Source organism: Arachis hypogaea, chromosome 13, assembly GCF_003086295.3.
Source record: "Arachis hypogaea cultivar Tifrunner chromosome 13, arahy.Tifrunner.gnm2.J5K5, whole genome shotgun sequence".
NCBI lineage: Eukaryota > Viridiplantae > Streptophyta > Magnoliopsida > Fabales > Fabaceae > Arachis > Arachis hypogaea.
Window position 1 is genome coordinate 64799611 of NC_092048.1, and position 21494 is coordinate 64821104.

The 21494-nt window shown below is 39.4% G+C and overlaps 1 non-coding gene across 1 annotated transcript; it reads left to right on the plus strand.

Annotated features, from left to right (window-relative positions):
- Positions 1 to 20142: 20142 nt before the first annotated feature.
- LOC112739893 (small nucleolar RNA R71) lies at positions 20143 to 20249 on the plus strand. Its single transcript, XR_003170830.1, has one exon. It is a non-coding gene; the product is annotated as a small nucleolar RNA R71 (small nucleolar RNA).
- The last annotated feature ends 1245 nt before the right edge of the window (positions 20250 to 21494 follow it).

Genomic DNA, 21494 nt, shown 5'->3' on the forward strand with positions numbered 1-21494 from the left:
TCCCCAGTTAGAGGTGCCCAGAGTTCTTAAGCACACTCTTTTTGCTTTGGATCACGACTTTAACCGCTCAGTCTCAAGCTATTCACTTGACACCTTCACGCCACAAGCACATGGTTAGGGATAGCTTGATTTAGCCGCTTAGGCTAGGATTTTATTCCTTTGGGCCCTCCTATCCATTAATGCTCAAAGTCTTGGATCCTTTTTACCCTTTGCCTTTTAGTTTAAAGGGTTATTGGCTTTTTCTGCTTGCTTTTTTTTCTTTTTCTTTATTTTATTTTATTTTATTTTATTTTTTTTCGCAAGCTTTGTGTTTTTCATTGCTTTTTCTTGCTTCAAGAATCAATTTTATGATTTTTCAGATTATCAATAACATTTCTCTTTTTCATCATTCTTTCAAGAGCCAACAATTTTAACATTCATAAACTTCACTATCAAAAATATGCACTGTTCAAGCATTCATTCAGAATCACAGAAAATACCACCACATCTAAGTAAGTGAGACTACTCTAAAAATTAAACTCAAATTCTCATGCACTACATCTGTTCTTATTTCTTTTTTATTTCAAGCTTAGTGGGCAATACATGAGACATCTTTTAGAATTAAAGCACTTAATAGAAAAATTAAACTATAACCTATGAATCTACTAATAAAGGATCATGCAATAACCAAAATAAAGTAGCAAGAAACCAGAAAATAACATAATAAAAGCGGGAAGAAAAAAATGAAAGGAACTCAACCACCTTAGTTATCCGAGCGGTCATTTTATTCTTGAGGTTGTGCTCCTTTGTGAAGATGATTCGCCTCCCTTTGGTGCCATAAGAATAGACAAAAAACCTATAAGCGAAGCTTTTACACCAAACTTAAAGGTTTGCTTGTCCTCAAGCAAAGAAGAACTGAAAATAAAAATAAACAAATATTATACTGAAATAAGAATAAAAGGATAAAAGAACAAGAGAGAATTAGGATTTGGGAGAGAAAATAAAAAAAAATTAAAAAACTGGCGGCGAACTGGTGTAGGTGTGCGGCGCAGGTGACGCGTATGCGTGGGTCACGAGATTTTCTTAATGATGCGGAAGTGTCAGGCATGCGTCCGCGTGCCCTCGATTTTGTCCAATTCGTGTGAAGCCAGCCATGCGCATGCGTAACTCTCTGTTCGTATGGCTTGGGAACCAAAAATTTCATACGACGCGTGCACGTCATACATGCGCACGCGCGGATGGCCATATGTGCAATTGATGCGTACTCGTCAGGGACGCATCCGCGTGACCAAATTTGTGCTTCTATCACACTTCCTACCCCAAGCCAGCACAACTTTCTCCCCAAAACTCAGTGACGCCGATTTTCAGGGTCACGCGTACGCGTCAGTGACGCGTACGCGTGGAGTGCCCAAAATCACCAACGACGCGCATGCGTCATGGATGCGTACTCGTTAGTGTAACAGCCCCGATTTTCTAGTACGCGAGATCTTTTCTGAAAGTACGAATTTCTCCGGAAGATCAATAAGGGGAAAACCTTTGATATATCATCAGGTATCTCAATCCTCATTGTCATTATGTCATCTTTAAGGTAGAACCTTTTCCGAGACAAGCTAGATAACGCGGTCACGAAGAACCTAGTTTTTGAACCGTATCGGTTAGGAGTTTTGATTCGGTTTTTCGTAAATAGTCTTAGTTTGACAAACCGGACCCAATTTATGAGAGAAGAGAGATAATAGGATGATATTATCATTATATTAGTATTAGAAGCTTCTTGAATGATATTATAAGGTTACCTGATCAGTTTTAGTTAAAAACAGAAAAATCGGTTTAACTGGGTTCACAATTTACTGGTGCAGCTTAGCACCAGCACTCTCTGATGACTTTAGCAATGCTAAGGCCTCATTATTCATGTTTTATTCTCATAATAAATATGTTACTAGTGTCATTTATGCTAGTAGCTCAGAAAATAATTTTTAGAGATGTTTTTGCAAGTGTTCCGATACATCTAGTTTTAGTAGTTATACACCTGAGATATTTTAATATTATTTTAATCCACCTCCAAGCCAACCAATCACAACTCACCCTACACCCCCAAAACCACCAAGGCTGGCTCATTTTCACTTTGTGGCCGAAAATAGGTAGAGAGAAAAAGAGAGAAAAGTTCTTAGTTCCAAATCTTCAAAGCTTGATTTCTGCTGAACTAAAACTCAAATCAAAATTCCAATCCGACCAAAATGATCCTCTCTTCTTTCTCTACATGATCATATGACTTATCAAGGCTGGGATCAAGGTGAGTTGGCTGCACCATCTCTCTTTTGATTCGGTTTCAAGGAAACATGCTTAAATATGTGTTTTCTTGATGTGATTTAGGAGGAAAAAGTGCTTAAGGACCACCTGAAATTTTAATTGAATTAGGAGCAGCAAAACTAGGTAGGGTGTCACGAAATTAATCTTGATTATTTGTGTTTGAGTTGTGTGAATGTTGTATTATTTGGCTGTGCTAAAAATTGGTTGCATATATGATTGATTCTTGGTGAAAATTTGGTGAAATTTTGATGAAATTTGATGAAATTCAAGCTTTAAAGTTCATGTTCTTGGGAAGCTGGAAAAACGAAACCCTAAGCTTAAATTGAGGTTCAATTTGTGTTAAAATCATGTAGAAAAGATGGGGTTTTAGTGGCTGCTAATTTATTATGAATTATAGTAAAAATCGGTTGCTGAAAAGACTGAAAAACGGGTAAAAACAGAGAAAGAATCTGAAGAATTTATGAAGAACATGAAGAACACTTTGAGTGTGATGAAGAACAGTCCTTAGATCTTAAAAAGGGCAAGGAAGTAAAGTTTTTGGTGTTTAAGGGGTTGTTTGGTAATTTTTGAAAGTTAGGATGGTAAAAGTAGAAATATTAAAAGTTACGGGTGGTAAAAAGTTAATTTTAAAGGTTAAAAGTAAAAGTAAGTTAATTTTGGAAAATTTAATGATAAAATAATAAAAAATAATAAAATAATGCAGAAAAGGCAGTTTTCTGTAAAAGCTTTAAAAAGACAACTTTAAGTGCAGAATCTCATGATTACCTTCATAAAACACTTAGGGAGTGGTAAAAACATATTAGTGAGGCAAAGATAAATAAAAGATAGAAAGTTGAAGAAAAGATAAAAAATCGAAGAAAAAGTCTGTAAAGTTTTAATGACAGAAAAATAGACAGAGACTAGTGAACGAACTAGCGCAACATAGTTAGTCCTTGAATTGCGAATAGGGTTAGGTATTATATGAAAAATTAAACTGTTTCAGTATAGACTTAAAGAACTTATACTTGGGGCAGGCTAACTAATCATACCAAAATTTACATAATCTTTAAATACATACGTTAAACAGAGAAAGCAGAATAAAGTAAAGAAGTGTAGAGAAAAGAACAAACAGAGCAGAATAAAGAGACAAAGCGAAGAGAGTAATATGATAAAGAGCAGAGGACCTATTGAGAGGTCATTTGTTGCATTAAGGCAACCTCAGAGATATCTATATGTTCATCTGCTACATTGAGGCAGTCAGATAGATAATGGTGCAACCACTGAGAAACGCTTTCCTGCGGTACAGATCCATATTTTATTTCTGTAAGGCAGAAGGGTTATTTCCTGCTACAGAGTACCGTGACCACCTATTCCATTTCTGTAGTGGCAGAGGGGTTATTTCCTGTATACAGAAGGTGTTTCGGCATACATCCCTGCAGTGGCAGATATGTTATTTCCTGCGTGCAGTGGACCCTGTGGTGACAGAGGGGTTATTTCCTGTACACAGGGGTATAGCTAACAGGAAAGCCATATCCGGCTAGTAATGCTGGGTTACGTCGGGAGCGGGTAGAAACCGACAAATGAGCTCATTACCTGCACTAGGACTAGACATGCATCATTCTTGTCTGCGCATTATTCTCTGTTGCATTCCTACTTGTGAGTGATCTATTTCTTTATGTTTGTTTGCTTGAGTGCTATGTCTGTGCTTTATCTTCATGTATTCTCCTGCTTGTGTTCTGTTCTTTGTTTTTCTATCTATTTTCAACTTCTGTTTACTACATTACTGTATTCTATTATCCATCTGCTAATCGAAAATGAATAAATGAACGTAACTAACAACCCCGACCCTACTAAGAACTCCCCAGTTCTTACCCCTTCTCTCCCTTCCTCCCCCTCAGATGGAGACGGGCGTGATCTTCTATGAGTTCGAGGACCCTTACGTCTACGAGGATCCAGTACATCACAGTTACTTCATCATGGAATTGGAGCCTCGTATTAGACGATATGCGTTACCTAATCGAGCTTTTCAACATCCTCTGTCTATCTCGCATTTTGATCCTGATGCTCCTTACGACCTTCCCTTATCCTGGTTACATCCTGACGCACCTGGTCATCCTTTTCCTGATGATCCTGAGCACCCTATACCAGCTCAACCTTTGAATGAGGCGATACCTGAGCCTATCATTCCTGATGAGCCTGAGTTAGATGGTGACTACGTACCTGTGATACCACCAGAGTGGGATTTTCCCCCTGAGCCGATCCCTGACTTTTCACAGCCTGATGAGCCAGCACTACCGAACGATGGAGTGGCTCCTATAAACGCGAACGGACCTGTGCTCGCGAATGGTGTTGTACATAGTGACAGCAGTGTTTCTGGTGGATCTGAGAGTATAGCTGTAGCTGCGGATGATGAGGAGGAGGAGGATCCTGAGATAGAGATAGAGCAGGATGAGGAGATGGACGAGCCTCACGGCGATTCTCCGAATGGCCATGTGTAGATATAGTTTGACTGCGGAAGGGGCATTCTTTTGATGGCACTCTAGTCTGACATTATCTGATAGTTAGTCTCTCACTTGTGTTAGTACACCCGAGAGCTAGGAGCTACATAGTGGTTAGGCTAGCCTGGGCGCCAGCTTAGTGGCTTTTTGTATGGGCCAGGCCCTGGGAGTGTTGTGTAAATATTAGCTACGTAGGATGACGAGGATGTAAACTGACTTGATCTTGTGTAAACGCTACATGTTTTGTTATAGTGTACATGATGTATATTATCAGCTGTATTTCTATGTTTCTTTATGCCGCTTTTCTATTACTCTCAATGTATGCTTGTTTATTTTACCTGAACATCCGCAATAAAGAAAAAAGTTACTCGTAAAATTGGCATCGCTCTAACAAGGAACATGCTCATATTTTTAAATAATAAATAATAATTAGGAAGGATAAGTTAGTAACACTTAGCTTCTTGTATGACCATGGCATACTGGGAGTTGGGTCGTTACAAGTTGGTATCAGCGCAGTTCGTTCCCAATAGAGCCTGGGGAGTGGACTGACTATGCTTAATTGCATACTCTATTGTGTGTCTCATGCTTATAGGATATCTATGTGATATGTGTTGCATGATTGTCTCTGTGTTTTCATTCTGGGAGTGTTCACACTTGACTTGAAGTGTTAAGACTGATCACCTTAATAATGATTGTTTGGTGTGAACAGGACCACGATGGGTTCATGGAGATGAGGCATACGAGAAGGAATTCCTAATGTTAACTACGAGAGGGAACAGGAGACGTTTATGACTACCATGAACGATGTGGCTGAGGCAGTGCGTGAGGCTGCAGTAGCAGCGGCTAGGGCTGTTGATTGTCTTGGAGTGAGAAACGGGAATGAGAATGAGCACGGGGAAGATAGTGGAAATGATGAGAATAACTTGGGGCATCTCCAAAGACCTATGACCCTTGCGACTTTTTTGAAAGTTAAACCGCCTAAGTTTAAAGGTACACTCGTTGTGACTAATGCTGACAACTGGTTTCGAGCTATTGAACGATCACTGCGAGCGCAGCATGTTCCGGAAAGCCAACACGTGGAGTTCGCTACTTATATGCTGGAAGGAGAAGCTGAGTATTGGTGGAAGGGGATACAACGACTGTTGCAACAAGATGAAGGCGATATTCCTTGGAATACTTTTAAGGATGAATTTTATAAAAAGTATTTTCCGAGGGCAGCTCGTGACGCTAAGGGGATGGAACTTATGCAGCTGAAACAGGGTAACACAACTGTTGCAGAATATGCCCGTAAGTTTGATGACTTGTGCCGTTTCTCCAGGATCTGCCAAGGGAATCCTGCTGACTTTGAAGAATGGAAGTGTTTGAAGTTCGAAGGGGGCCTTCGTGACGATCTGATGAGTTCAGTAGTTCCATTGGAGATACGAAATTTTGCTGAGATGGTTAATAAGTGTAAGTTAGTAGAAGAATGTGCTAAGAAGGAACCCACAACTATTAAATCCAGATAAATTAGAAATTTAGGAGAATATGTTTTCAAGCTGTTGTTCAAGTAAAGAGCTTTTCCAAGTTATACAAGAACGCATTTAGAAAGAGGGTCATACTTTCATTCCACCCAAATTCATAAAATAAAGAACGAAAACAATTCTTAAATATAAATCCATACATAAATTAAAATAGAAAAAGTAATAAAATCAATCCATAGAAATAGATAGAGCTCCTAACCTTAACAATAGAGGATTAGTTGCTCATGGTAAAGAGAAAATAAGGATTCAGGTAAAAATGTACTGAGTTCCAATCTGATGGATCTGAATCCCCTTTTATAACTAATCCTAATAATTTAAAAATCAAATTTCTAAAATTAAAATTAAAATAATATCTTTTCCTATTTAAAAATCAAATTTGAATTTAAATTCGAATTAATTAACAAGTCTTTAGCTGATGGGTGGGGACCACTTGATTTGTCCATTCTACAGCTTCTAATCTGTGTTTTCTGGGCTGAAAACTGGGTCAAAACAGCCCAAAAATCGCCCTCAGCGTCTTTTTGCGTTTTTTGCACGTTGCGCATGTTACGCGTACGCGTCGGTCACGCACACGCGTCAATGGTCTTTTTCCGCGAGTCACGTGTACGCATCAGTCACGCACACGCGTCACTGAGCAAATCTTCAAATTACGTGTACGCGTCAGGCACGTGTATGCGTCGCTCCTCTCTGCCATCTCTTTTGATTCTTGTGCTGCAGAAACTCCATCAAATCCAACCGAATGCTACCTAAAATAAACAGTATTGCATAAAACTCAAAATAGCATCCATAGTGGCTAAAATATAATTAATTCTTTATTAAATTCAACAATTTAGATGCAAATTCACTAGGAAAAGATAAAAAAGATGCTCACGCGTGATGTACACATACGCGTCGGTGCTGGCACGTGATTTTTAAGTGAAAACGTGCCCAGTGAATTCACAGAGGCTGTGGGCCCAATCTAAACCAACTTTGGCGCCAAAAGCACTTAAAAGAGCCAAGGATTGAAGAGCAAAAGGGGGATTACATCATTTTGAGACATGAGGATTAGGATTAGTTAGAGAAGCCCTCACCTTTCTCTGGAATTAGGATTAGGTTTAGGTCAATAATCTTGGATCTAGGTTTTAATCCATGCTTTCAGCTACTTCTACCTCTCAATTCTTTGATTTTACATCTCGTTCTTCTATTCTTTTGTTGTAATTTTCTCTATGTTGTTTCATTACTTTGTTGTAGATCTACTCTTGTTCCTTCCATTTTCTTTCAATTCAATTTGAGGTAATTCATGTCAATAATGTTCCTTTTGATTGTTGTTGTTAATTCCTTGTAGTAAAGTGTTGTTAGATTTCATTGTTGTTGTCAATTTACTATGCTTTTCCTTTATACCTTCCAAGTGTTTGTTAAAATGCTTGAGAAGATGTTAGAGTAAAATTTTATGCTCTTGGCTTGGGAAGGTAAATTAGGAATTCTTGAGTCACTAATGTCCAAGTTATTGATAGTTGGTAGCCATTAACTCTAGCTCTCATTAATTCAATTAGTGAATAGCTAGGACCTATGGACTTGGATTGATATAGCTCACTTGACTTTCCTTTGCTTGTTAACGGATGACTTAGTGGGAGTGATCCTTGCAATTACCATATTGTGGTTAGTGATAAGGATAGAGATCCTTGACCACCAAACCTTGCCAAGACCTTTTTTGTCATTTGATTTCCTTTGCAATTTACTTTTCTTGTTTCCTATTCAAAACCCCAAAATATACATGCCCATGGCCAATAACAAGAACACTACCCTGTAATTTCTTTGAGAGACAACTCGAGGTTTGAATACTTCGGTTTATAATTTTAGGGGTTTGTACTTGTGACAAACACATTTTTGTATGAAAGGATTATTGTTGGTTTAGAAACTATACTTCGACAAAATTTCATTTGTGAATTCTATACCACCAAAATTCCATTCATCAAAATGGCACCGTTGCCAGGGAATTTGCAATTGTGTGCCTTGTTATTGGTTATTGTATATATGTGAATATTGTGAATATGTTTGTCTTTTACCTCTTTCTTAGCTTTTGATAGCTTTAGGACTTTGTTAGTTTGTTTTTGTATCCATTATGAAGTCTTACCCTTTTGGCTATGAGTTTGGTTCTAATTGTGTTGTAGGAAATGTGAACTTCAATGACCACATGTATCAAGGATGGAACCAACAAAGATGGGAGGAGCCTCAAGGAATTGATCACTCCTATTGGCAACCACCTCCGGATACTTATAGGTATAATCACCATCCTAATGCATGTCAATTTAATGGCTATGGTGAATCTTTTTGTGACAATCAATTACCACCATCATATGCCTATGAATCCTATCCTCAACATGAACCTCAACCATTCTCACAAGCCTTTCTTTACCAAGCACCCTCCTATGATCCATATCTATTATATGACCAATCACCCATGCCATATCCTTGTGACCGTTATGAGCAAGAACCTTTAGAACAACCACAACCCTCTCATGATTACTACCAAGAACCACCTCAATACATACCATCTTCATATCCTTACCAAAAAGAATCACTTTCCTACTATGAACCATTCCTCCAAAATGATGAACCCTCTTATCCACCCCAAGCCCCAATGGATGATTCTCTCACTTTGCTACTTCAAGGACAAGTGGATATGCAAAGGAACACACTAGAGTTTGTGACGAACTTGACCAAGGTAGTGCACACTTTAGCCTACCAATGCTTGAACACTCAAGGTGCTTCCGTAGCCACATGTAAAGGATCAAAAGAAGAGCAAAGCATAAAGAAGAGGTCAGAAAATCCGTTGGAGAAGGAGGAGTTGGGCTTTATATTGGAACCATTGGAGAAACCTACGATTATTGGAGAAAAGGAAGAAGTGGTTGAAGATCTAGGAGATGCGGAACCACCATGGGAGTTTCAACAACCTCCGGAGTATATCAAAATTGAAGAATATGAAGAGGTTGATCGAGAGATGGATTCAATCATCAATGACTTTCTATCCAACATTGAATCCCCTCCCATTGGACAAGAAGTTGAAGTTATTGAAGACAACTCCATGCCAATTGACATTGGTGACTTTGTTGAAGACCCTTCCATTAAAGGTGAAGTTGATATTGAATTGAACTTCACACAGCCTCCAAAGCTTGATGTGATTGATGATGAGGAGGAATTGGAAGAAGATGACAAGCAAGCCAAAATTGAAAGAAGTTGTCAAGAGGTGGAAACAACTAAGGAAGAGCCTAAGGGAGTAAACCTCGCATTGTCTAAGTGTGGGGAGGTTCCCCTTCCTAAGTCACCGTCCAACACAACATGCAAGTGGGTAAAATTCCTACCCTTAAACTTCACTTTCTCACTTGAATATGGTTTGATTGAAACGGAGGGTCAACTTAGAGCTCTTTGTGGAGTTAATAGCGAAAGGGAGTTGTGTAGTGGTAGGAAGTTTAGTATTAGGCTCATTAAGGTCGAAGCTTCGAAGCAAAGCGACCATGATTGGATGAGTACTACTTTGTGTGGGTCTAGGAAGATGATTTGGCTTTCTAAGGAGACTTCTCTATGTCCACCACCCGGATGGAAGAACCATGATAATCAACTAGAAGACAGGTATGAAAATAAGATATGGGACCCCGGATCCCACTTGGAAGACCAACTTTGCGAACTCATATCTTGGGTTGAACTCCACCCAAGCTTGATGAAGACGGTTGGAATTTCTGTCAACCATTCGAGGAGCAAAGATCCTTGGAGATTCGAGGATGGGTAGAAACACAAGCTACCATGACAAAGAGCTTCCCAAATGTCCAATTTAAGGACTTAAAATAAAAGTGCTAGGTGGGAGACACCCCACCATGGTAAATTGTTTCCACTCTCTCTTGTAATTTGATCAATAAGTGATTTGAGTTACCATTGTAGGTAGTTTTCCTCTTAATATAGTCATGCCTTAATGCTTTGGTTGTTAGTTTCTTGAAGTGCATGTTATGTTTATTTGCTTTTGAAATTTTTATTAAATTTGCATTTGTAGTTGGTTTTGAGTTGTAGGTAGAGTTTAGGGAGATTTTAAGCTACTTTTAGTATTTCTGTCAAAAAAAAAAGGGCATGGACGCGTACACATGCGGCACGCGTATGCATCAATTGGCGGCTACAACCCCAATATATGAATCTAGAGAATTAGGAGAACACAGCGCAAACACTGCGCGTGGGCACAATCATATACACGCGTACGTGTACATGACGCGTACGCGTCGATGTGCCAAATTAGATCCCATATATATGACCCGAGAATTGCTTGAACACCATGCGTACAATGTGCTTCTCGCGCAAGCTGCAACCCACGCAGACGCGTACTTCATGCATACGCGTCAACGCGCACTCTCTCCACCACGCTTAAGCGCACTTGGCGCTTCTGCGTCCATCCCGTTTTTGTCCACCCATGCGGACGCGTCAAGGATGTGCACGCGTAGATTCAAAATGTCTTAACCCCAGGGACGCGAGCCCTAGTGCAGTCGCATCTATCACCACTCTCTCTTCCAATATTCTCTCTTCCTTCTTCCACAACCCCCTCATTTGCTGCTTCCTCCGTCCGCCTCCGACCAACCGCCGCAGCCGCCATTGCCACCGGTACCCCAACCGCCGCAGCCGCCATTGCCACCGGTACCCTAACCGCCATCACCACTCACACCAACTCACTCTCCTCTACCCTCTTCCCTCATACTCACCACTGCATCAGGCAGAGCTGCCCTCTCTGCTCTCCCCCCTGTTCTCACCACCCAGTCCTGAACTGCCGATGCAAGCCAGGCCGCCGTCGTCCTTGGTGGATATGTAGTCCCTCCGTTCATTTTTCCCCATCTCTTTTCCAATTTTGCTTCTGCTACCCTGCCAGGTTTTCCTCCTGCTTTCTGCCCTGTCTCTCTAATTTCTTTTATTCATTTCATTGTTGTTATTTTAGTTAGCATAGTGATTGATTCTGCTTGTTAGGATAGATAGAGATGCATGCTGTTAGGTAGTTAGGATGTGGTTAGAATATTTTAGGCCTGATAAGTGCTCTGTTCTTGTTATCTGAATGGCTTAATATTGTTGCTTTGATGAATAATGTGGTGTGATGCTCTATGCACTCTTGTAACTGCTATGCTGCTTCTGTTTCATAAGATTTGTTTCACTACTGCCCTGCTGATTTCATTTGTGTCGTTGACTTGTATATGCAATCCGTGTTTACATCTTGTTGCTACCTGTTTGATGGACTCATATACCTTATTTTTGCTGCTTCTTGCTATTCGGGAACACCCAATTTACTACCGAAATGCTGCCTAACTCTAGAAACTGTTTTAAACTTGCTACCTAGAATTGAACTTGACACCTTTGAAATTGAGATCTGCTTGACTCACATCAAGTTCAATTCACTGGTTATTTTGGCTGGCATTTCTGTGTTTATTTTGTTTCCCGTTGCATGCATTGAAATATTTAGCTCAAGGAATTGTTTGTCAGACTTCTATGTCAGACAATCCCTTGCCTAACAAATCTAATTGAACCTTAATGTATTTTCACTCTTAACTTGCATTCTTCTTGAATATGGTTCATTCTTTTACAATAATTGGCGCATTGCACTTGTGTAACCCTTTAATTCAAAACGGTTTTCAACTTGCCTTTGGTTACACTAGTGCATGTTTCAAGCTTTGCTCGCCAATTATGCAATTATTGCATAATTGGTGACCATGGGCATCGTTGATGAAATGCTTTTACCTTATATGCTTCTATGCCCACTCACATTTCATCATCAATGGCTGCATCATCCTTATGATTGTGAGCATGCTTGTCTTATATACTCATTTGAGCTTCTCTTGGTTGAGTCCCATGATTGTCATGCCACTAACACATGACTTAGTTTTCTAACTTTTGACCTTGTTAACATTCTAACTCTCCTTTTAGTTTTCTTACTAACACTTATATTCTTTTGAGTATGATGACTATGGTTGCTTAACAAACAAGCATTCTATTTTCTTTGCAAGATTTCTTGGTTGTAGTTCGATTTGAATTCTGTATTTTGTTTGCTTGCACTCCAAGTTTTCATTTCTTTTTGACTCACTTCATTAACATGTCAATCATCTTGCCTTTTGTATATGCTCAATGCCTTGCTTTGTTTTCCCTCTACGTGGCTTAATTGTTTATATCCTGTATCTCTATTTTTCAGGATGGGCGATAGAGAAAAGTCTAAGGTTACCTCAAGGAAGCGCAAGAAACCTCAAGCCTCCACTCTTTCTCCTTACCACGACTATGCCAAGAACCCTTTTAATGACGAGGACAAAGCTAACCAGCAGCTGCCGCCTACAGAGGCGTATAGGTTCCCTAACCTATACTGCGAGATCTGCTTTCCGACATACCAGAAGAATAATCTGAATATAGAGAAGAAACTGGCCATCCCAACTGACTTGAGGCAAGCCATTATGACACATATTCAGGAGATGGGCCTAGGCTTTATTGATAGGGAGCTAGGTAGGGTAAACTCATCATGGGTGAAGGAATTTTACTGTAACTTCTTCAGACATACCCTTGATTCAGTCCACCTGAGAGGCGGTCAGATATTGGTTACTAAGGCTGCCATTGAGGATAGACTCAGCTGTCTGCCTAGGACCGGTGATACAGATGCTAATGAGCAGGCGGAGATAATGATACATTGTGTGACTTTTGATTATGATGCTCTGAGGGATGTTGTTGCCACCCCGGATGTCCCTTGGGTGATGGATGCTGACAATAGGAATCCCAAGGGGATGTTGTTTGCTCATTTATCGAAGGAGGCCAAGACATGGCAGCAAATCTTTGCCCACTACGTCATGCCTACCACCCACTTTACCGAGATTCCAGTGGAGATGCTCGTCCTGATCGGATGTATTATGGAGGGGAAGGAGGTATATTTCCCCCGGTTGATCAGGCGATACATGTGGCGAGCACATGTCCGTGGCTTACTTCCATTCCCAAATTGGTCACTGAGATGATTCAACTAGTAGGTGCCCCATGGGAGGCGGATGATGAGACACCACCCCCGGTCCATGGAAAGGAGGAAGTGATTCTATGGGTTAATTGGGTGAACGAGAAGCCCCATTCTTGGCGTCGCTCCAGAGCCAGAGCCAGAGCAGCAGCGACAGCTGACCCTTCATCTTCCTCAGCCGCAGCAGGCCCATCAGCACCAGCAGCTCATATACCACCACCAACACCCCAGCCGACATATCTCTTAGTACAACATCTGTTCCGCTTCATGGAGCGTAGTGAGCGCCGCATCATGCAACACCTGGACAGAGTTGATCAGATGTTTGTGGCACTGGGCATTGAGTTGCCCCTTCTTCCTGACTCTTCCGCATCTGACGAGGAGGAGCACGAGGTAGAGCCGGCTTAGCCAGAGGCACCACCATAGACACAGGCCACCCCGGAGGCGCAGCAGCCCCCTGAGGAGCCACAGCCTGAGACCCAGCAGCCAGGTACCCCCATTCCGAGCCTGAGCAGTAGCATCGAGGATGATGCTTCGTTTTAAGTGTGGGGAGGTCACCGTCGTCGCCGTCGGTGGATAGCTATTTTGGGTGAACACATTTCGGACGCTTATCACTTATTTTATGTTATTCTTAGTACTTTGCACTTTATTTTACTGCACTCTTGGGATTATTGTATATATTTGTTATTTTGGATACTTTTATTTTAGTTTGTTGCATTTTGCACCTTGGTTGATAGATATTTCATACTTTTAGTTGTTATTTGCTTTATATAGTTATTTTAGTTTTGGTTGTGATTAGAAAAATATTTGGATTATTAGGAGATTTTAGCTTTCTAAATCACAACATTGCATTTAGAATAAGCTTAGTCAAACAATGAATTTTCCAAAGAACCTATCTATAGGGCACCACCCCAATTGATTGAAAAATTTTTGTGGAACCTGCTTGAATTCTATATTTTGTGAATCATGTTTTGAGCTAAGAACACAAGCAAGTGAGATTTGAGCCTAATGATATGGTTACATCTTATAACCACTTATTTTCCTTCTTGTGTGCAATTATTCTCTTTCTATGATTGTGATCCTTGATTCATTTAATTCTTTATGTCCATTATTCCTTGTATTCATGCATTTACATGATTGAGGCCATCACTTTATTTAGCTCACTTGCCCAAAAAGCCTTACCTTTTATCTTCCATTGTTAGCAACTTTGAGCCTACGCTTAACCCACTTATTCTTAATTTAGCACATTACAAGCCTTGAAGCGAAAAACAATAAATGTCCTTAATTTGGATCTTTGATTAGCTTAGGCTAGTGAGTGTGTATCATTCAAGTGTGGAAAAACTTAGGACATTGGGTGAATAAAAAGGTAATCTTGTATTTTTGTTGTGAATATTGGAAATTGGGTGCATGCTCATGTATTAATCAAAATGTTAGACCTTATGCATTGATATTCTTGTACATAGTTTGAAAGAAAAAAAATGAGAAAAATAAAAGAAAAAGAAAAAAAAGAAAAAAATATAGAAAAAGAAAGAAATAAAAAAGAAGAAAAAAAAAGAAATAAAAAGGGGACAAAATGCCCCAAAGTAAAGTTCAAATAAGAATCAATGTATAAGTGTTGGAAAATGAAAAAAAATGCATGAGTATGTGAAAAAGTAAAGAATGGATAGTTAGTTTAGAACTTAATTGTATAGGTCATCATAGGTTAGGTGGGAAGGTTTAAGCTCATCAAAGATTCAAATTTCAAGTCCACTTAACTATATATGACCCTACCTTGACTCTAGCCCCATTACAACCTTGAGAAAGACCTCATGATAATTGTATGCATGCATTGAATAATTGTTGATTGTTAGATGAAGAACAAATCTTGGAAAGCATGATTAGGGGAGAATTGAGTGAATCAACCCCTAAATACTTGAGTGACTAGAGCGGATATACATCCGGTGAGGGTTCGATGGCTCAACCACATGTTTTCACCATAATCATCCTTATTCTTGCAAGTTTGTAAATCCTCTTTATAGTTCAATGCAATTGTGGGTTGGATTTGATTCCTATTGCTTTAGCCCTTATGCTTACATATGTTCTCTTGGAAGTTGGTTTGTTTTGACCAAGCATTTATATTTATAATAGGTAGTTTCATTTAGATAGCTTGCATATAGTTTAGTTCCATTGAATAAATGTCATACCCTTTACTTCATTCTTGGTATAGCATGAGGACATAAGGTTTAAGTGTGGGGAGGTTGATAAACCCCCTTTTAGGGTTTATCTTATGTTGGATTTAGAGTCTTTTATAAACCTTTTCTCACGTTTATTCAATGAAATAGCATGGTTTTGTGATTCTACCTTAATTTGTGCTTAAATGTGAAAACATGCTTTTAGATCCTTAATTTGATGATTTTTTATCTTCCTTTGATTCCACTAGATGCCTTGATGTGTTTGTTAGTGATTTCAGATTGAAAAAGGCTAGGAATGGACAAAGGAATGAAGAGAAAAGCATGCAGAATGGGGAACACATGGAAAAGCCAAAGATTTGGATGCACTCATCCACGCGCACGTGCACTGGACGCAAATGCGTGATGTACGTGTATGCGTCGGTGCTGGCACGTGATTTTTAAGTGAAAATGTGCCCAACGAATTTACAAAGGCTGTGGGGCCCAAACTAAACCAACTTTGGCGCCAAAAACACTTAAAAGAGCCAAGGATTGAAGAGCAAAAGGGGGATTCCATCATTTTGAGACACGAGGATTAGGATTAGTTAGAGAAGCCCTCACTTCTTTCTGGAATTAGGATTAAATTTAGGTCAATAATCTTAGATCTTGGTTTTAATCCATGCTTTCATCTACTTCTACCTCTCAATTCTTTGATTTTACATCTTGTTCTTCTATTCTTTTGTTGTAATTTTTCCTCTATGTTGTTTCATTACTTTGTTGTAGATCTACTTTGTTCCTTCCATTTTCTTTCAATTCAATTTGAGGTAATTCATGTCAATAATGTTCCTTTTGATTGTTGTTGTTAATTCCTTGCAGTAAAGTGTTGTTAGATTTCATTGTTGTTGTCAATTTACTATGCTTTTCCTTTATACCTTCCAAGTGTTTGTTAAAATGCTTGAGAAGATGTTAGAGTAGAAGTTTATGCTCTTGGCTTGGGAAGGTAACTTATGAATTCTTGAGTCACTAATGTCCAAGTGATTGATAGTTGGTAGCCATTAACTCTAGCTCTCATTAATTCACTTAGTGAATAGCTAGGACCTATGGACTTGGATTGATATAGCTCATTTGACTTTCCTTTGCTTGTTAGAGGATGACTTAGTGGGATTGATCCTTGCAATTACCATATTGTGGTTAGTGATAAGGATAGAGATCCTTGACCACCAAACCTTGCCAAGACCTTTTTTGTCATTTGATTTCCTTTGCAATTTACTTTTCTTGTTTCCTATTCAAAACCCCAAAAGATACATGCCCATGGCCAATAACAAGAACACTACCCTGCAATTCCTTTGAGAGACGACCCGAGGTTTAAATACGTCGGTTTATAATTTTAGGGGTTTGTACTTGTGACAAACAAATTTTTGTATGAAAGAATTATTGTTGGTTTAGAAACTATACTTCGATGAAATTTCATTTGTGAATTCTATAGCAGCAAAATTCCATTAATCAAGGGTTTGAGGCATAAAGAAGCACGGTTGTGACATTGAACCTTAAGGACACAAGACCAAATTTTTGAGTGCAGGATAGTTAAAGTTGGAGCTATGAAACAAAGTCCAAGTGAAAGCTATATATAGCAATTATGGATGAAGATTGGACGGTTAGGATGCTTTTTGAATAGGTAAGGATAAATTGTATGCATGTAAAGTTGAATGAGGACAAAGTTTGCCTCTTCATTGAGCATGTGGCTCAATCATTTAGGTGTGGTGCACCTCCCAACAACATGCAGATTTATATTTCCCAAGGATAGATTCCAAGCCATGTGACCCACTTCTTATCTTCATGTCAACCGTACCCTTCATTACCTTTTCTCTTTCATCCATTTATTCCTCTGCATGCCTATCCATCACAAAAAGGAAAAAATATGAATAAAAAAGAGGGCGACAAACACAGGACCTACTGTAATTAAATTTAAAACTAAAGACTTGACTAGTGTGCCTCATCGGTGTTCACTTAGCCGTGTCTTCTTGTGTGCATTTCTAGTCTTGGTGGACACCAAACTTAGTGTTTGGCAATGTGGTTCAAAAGATTATTTCCACCAAGTGATGTCATTGAAATCTTACAATGTTCTTGTCACCTTTGATTAAATCAATATGAGAAACACTTTATTTTCTGAATTTAAAGATGAACTAAAAAATGTAAAATGTAAAACATCGTTGCAGTTCATGAAATTCAAGACTTAAATCAAATTTGACTTTCATCGCTTGTGTTTTTAGTATATATAGAACACCAAACTTAAGGTTTGGCTATATACTCCAAGAAAACAATTAGGCATATATCAAGAGAGCTATATGATCATTATTGTTTAAAAAGCATCTTAGGGTGCCTGTAGGCACACCAAACTTAGAGATGGATCATATGCTTCAAGATATCATATGCAAATGTTCACAATGTCTCTTAGAGCTTGAATCCATGTTAGTAAACCAGTGATTATTCATATCAAAGTAGTAAAAGTAATAAACTAAAGCATGGGTTGCCTCCCATGGAGCACTTCTTTAGCGTCATTAGCTTGACGGTTGGTCTCTGTCATGGTGGATTATAGTGCCTCATGTCCTCTCCTCGCACAGTGAAGCTCTCTCCACTTGATTCCTTGATGATTTCTACATGTTCCAAGGAAAGGACCATTCTGATTGTGAACACTTGAGGTAACTGAGATGGAATGGTTGGAAGATGGGGTGGGGTTAGTGGATGGTGGGCTAATATCACCTTGTCTCCAGAGCAAAACCTTCTATAGGGATCTTCTTATTTCTCCATCCCCTTGACAATTTCTTCACAACTCTTTTCTCTTCTTCCAGTAGTGCTCCATTAACTCTTGTGTTTGGGAGGTCCTTGTTAACTGCTCTTCCTGATTCTTGTGGCTTCAGCTCTTCTTTGAACTCCCTTGGTTGCTGTATCTCTTGAAATTCTTGCTTGTTCACCAAGGATTGTTTCAGGGGCCCTGCTTCCTGTTCACTGTTGCTTTCCTCCAGGCACATTTTGCTGTGATCATCCTTCGAATCTTTAGGTTCTGGCTAAGATTCAGGTGTGGTTTTGAAAACATGGAAGGTGAGATGTTCTTCATGTATTCTCAGTATTAACTCTCCTTGTTCCACATCGATGAGCGCTCTAGCATTGTCTAAAAATGGTCTCCCCAGGATGATTGGATGAAGGTAACTTTCTTCCATGTCCAGAACAACAAAGTCAGTGGGGAGAAAGTAATTTCCCACTTTGACCAATACATTCTTGACTACTCCTTCAGCTTGCTTCTGAGTCTTATAAGCCAATTGAATGACTACATCTGTGGATTTCAGTTCATTGATTTGCAACCTCTTCATGAGAGACAGAGGCATCACATTTATGCTGGCTCATAGATCACAGAATCCTCTATCAATCCTTGTATCTCCTATGGCACAGGGGATATGAAAGCTCCCCGGATCTTTTTTCTTCAGAGGTAAGTCCTTCTTGATGAGGGCACTACATTCCTTGTTCATTATCACTGTTTGTCCCCCTTTCAAGGTTGCTTTCTTGGTCAGCAGCTCTTTCATGCACTTGCTGTATGTAGCCATATGTTGGAGAGTTTTGATGAAGGGAATGTTGACAATGAGGGATGTAAACATAACTAAGAATCTTGAGTATGACTTTTCTTTCTCACCTCCCCTGAGTCTATGGGGAAATGGTGCCTTTGGCACATAAAGTTTCAGCATTTCCTTCCTTGTTGGTTCTTTCCCTGTACAAGTCCATTTCCTTATTCCTTTTCCTCCAAGTTTCCCTGGGAACTTCCTTGGTTGTGCTCTGTTATCTTGCTGGTATCTTCTTCCAAGATTTCTTTATTCACAAGAGTAACTGCCTTACACTCTTTCTATCTCACCTTCTTCATTTTCCCTCTTGGATTTTTCTCAGTGTCACTTGAAAAACTATCAGTGGACTTAGGAATCTGCTTTGAGAGGTGTCCTACTTGAGAATGGAGGTTCTTAATAATCTCTCCTTGACTTTTGATACTATCTCTCACTTCTTCCTTAAAATTCATGTTGTCCTGGACTTCCTTGCAAAGATTGGTGAGCATAGCTTCGATCTTGGACAGCTTATCTTCAGATGGTGGATTGGTAGTTGCGTGTTGAGGCTGATTGGCTTGGGCTTGATATAGTGGCTGAGAAGAATTGTTGTATGGGTGTTGATATGATCTTGGATTGGATTGTTGGTAGGTGTACTGGTTGAAATTATAAGGTCTCTGATCTTGGCCTTGGTTTTGTTAGTTTCCTCACCCAAAGTTTGGGTGGTTCCTCCAACCAGGGTTATAGGTTTTAGAATATGGATCATGAGCTTGCCTAGATAAATTTTCAAGGTAATTGGCTTCATCCCAGTTAACTCCTTCCTCTGTGTCCAACTCTCCTTGAGGTGATGGTTGAGTATGGATGGCTGCAGCCTGATTCTTCTCCATTTGCTTGGTCAAATCAGCTAGTTGCTTAGTGATCATCTTATTCTGGGCCAGGATTTGCATCCATATAGTTTAGCTCCATAGCTCCACTCTTGTTGCTTCTATCTGAGGCATAAAAATACTCATTATCAGCTACTATTCCTATGACATCAATGGCTTCTTCAATGGTCTTCTTCTTGTTAAGGGATCTTCCAGATGAGTGGTCAACAGCTTTCTTTGATTCATAGGAAAGCCCTTCATAAAAGATATGCAATTGCACCCACTCATTAAACATATCAGGGGGCATTTCTGTGTCAGATCATTGAATCTCTCCCAGGCTTCATATAAGGTTTCACCATCCTACTGTCTGAATGTTTGTACGTCAGTTCTCAGTCTATTCACTCTCTGAGGAGGGTAGAACCTTGCTAGGAATCTATTCACCACATCCTCCCAGGTTATCAAGCTTTCTTTGGGAAATGATTCTAGCTATTTGGATGCTTTGTCCCTCAAAGAAAATGGAAACAGTAGTAATCTATAGGTATCAGGTTGAACACCATTAGATTTAACTGTATCACAGATCCTTAGGAATGTAGTGAGATGCTGATTAGGGTCTTCTTGGGCACTTCCTCCAAAAAAACAATTATTTTGCACGAGAGTGATGAGTTGAGGCTTCAATTTGAAATTATTAGCATGGATAGTTAGCTTTTGAATGCTGCTACCACAGTTTCCCGGGTTTGGATTGATGTAGGAGCCTAGAACTCTCCTCTCTTGTCGAGCAGGGTTGGCTGCACCTCCTCTGGCATGATTGTTCACCTCTCCTTCCTGATGGTTTTCCATATTATCCTCCATGTTTATATCCAAGTCTTCCTCCTTTTCATCTACACCAATAGCCTTCTTTCCGCTTGCTTTCCTCCTTAATCTCAAGAAGGTTCTCTCCGGTTCACTTTCAAAAGAGGTTGAAACCCTTCTTCTACCTGTCATATAAGTACCAAAATAAGTAGCAACTAGCAAGTGAAGATTTCACAGTTAATGAGAATGTGTTGTTAGAGCATTTAAGGCAATTAATCAAACAGTTAATGAGTCAGTGTATTAGTTTTGCTGGAAAGTAAGGAAGTAAAGAAAAATAAAGAGAAACAACTAAAATTGCAGAAAGTAAATGTAACAGCAGAAATTGAAATTTAATTAACAAAAGAAAAGAAAAATGCTCAATCTAGTTATCCTCCAATTTAGTAATTGTCAACACAAAACCAATCCCCGGCAACAGCGCCATAAACTTGATGTCCTGAAAACTGTCTCTCAACAATTTTCTACCGGCAAGTGCACCGGATTGTCGTGAAGTAAAAACTCACTGTAGAGTGAGGTCAAATCCCACAGGGATTGGTTGGTTGATCAATGTTAATTGGAGAATTGTTCTAGTTGAGCAAAATCAGAATTGAATTGGTGTTGCAGAATGTAAATTGGCGGGAAACTTAAATTGCAAGAAATTAAAGGAACAAAAATTAAATTGCAGAATAAAAAGAACAGAAACTTAAATTGCAAGTAATTAAAGGGCAGAAGCTTAAACTGCAAGAAAGTAAATTGGAATTGGGAAATTGGGCATCAAATTAAAGACAGAATGTAAAAGAATGGGTAGATCAGAGA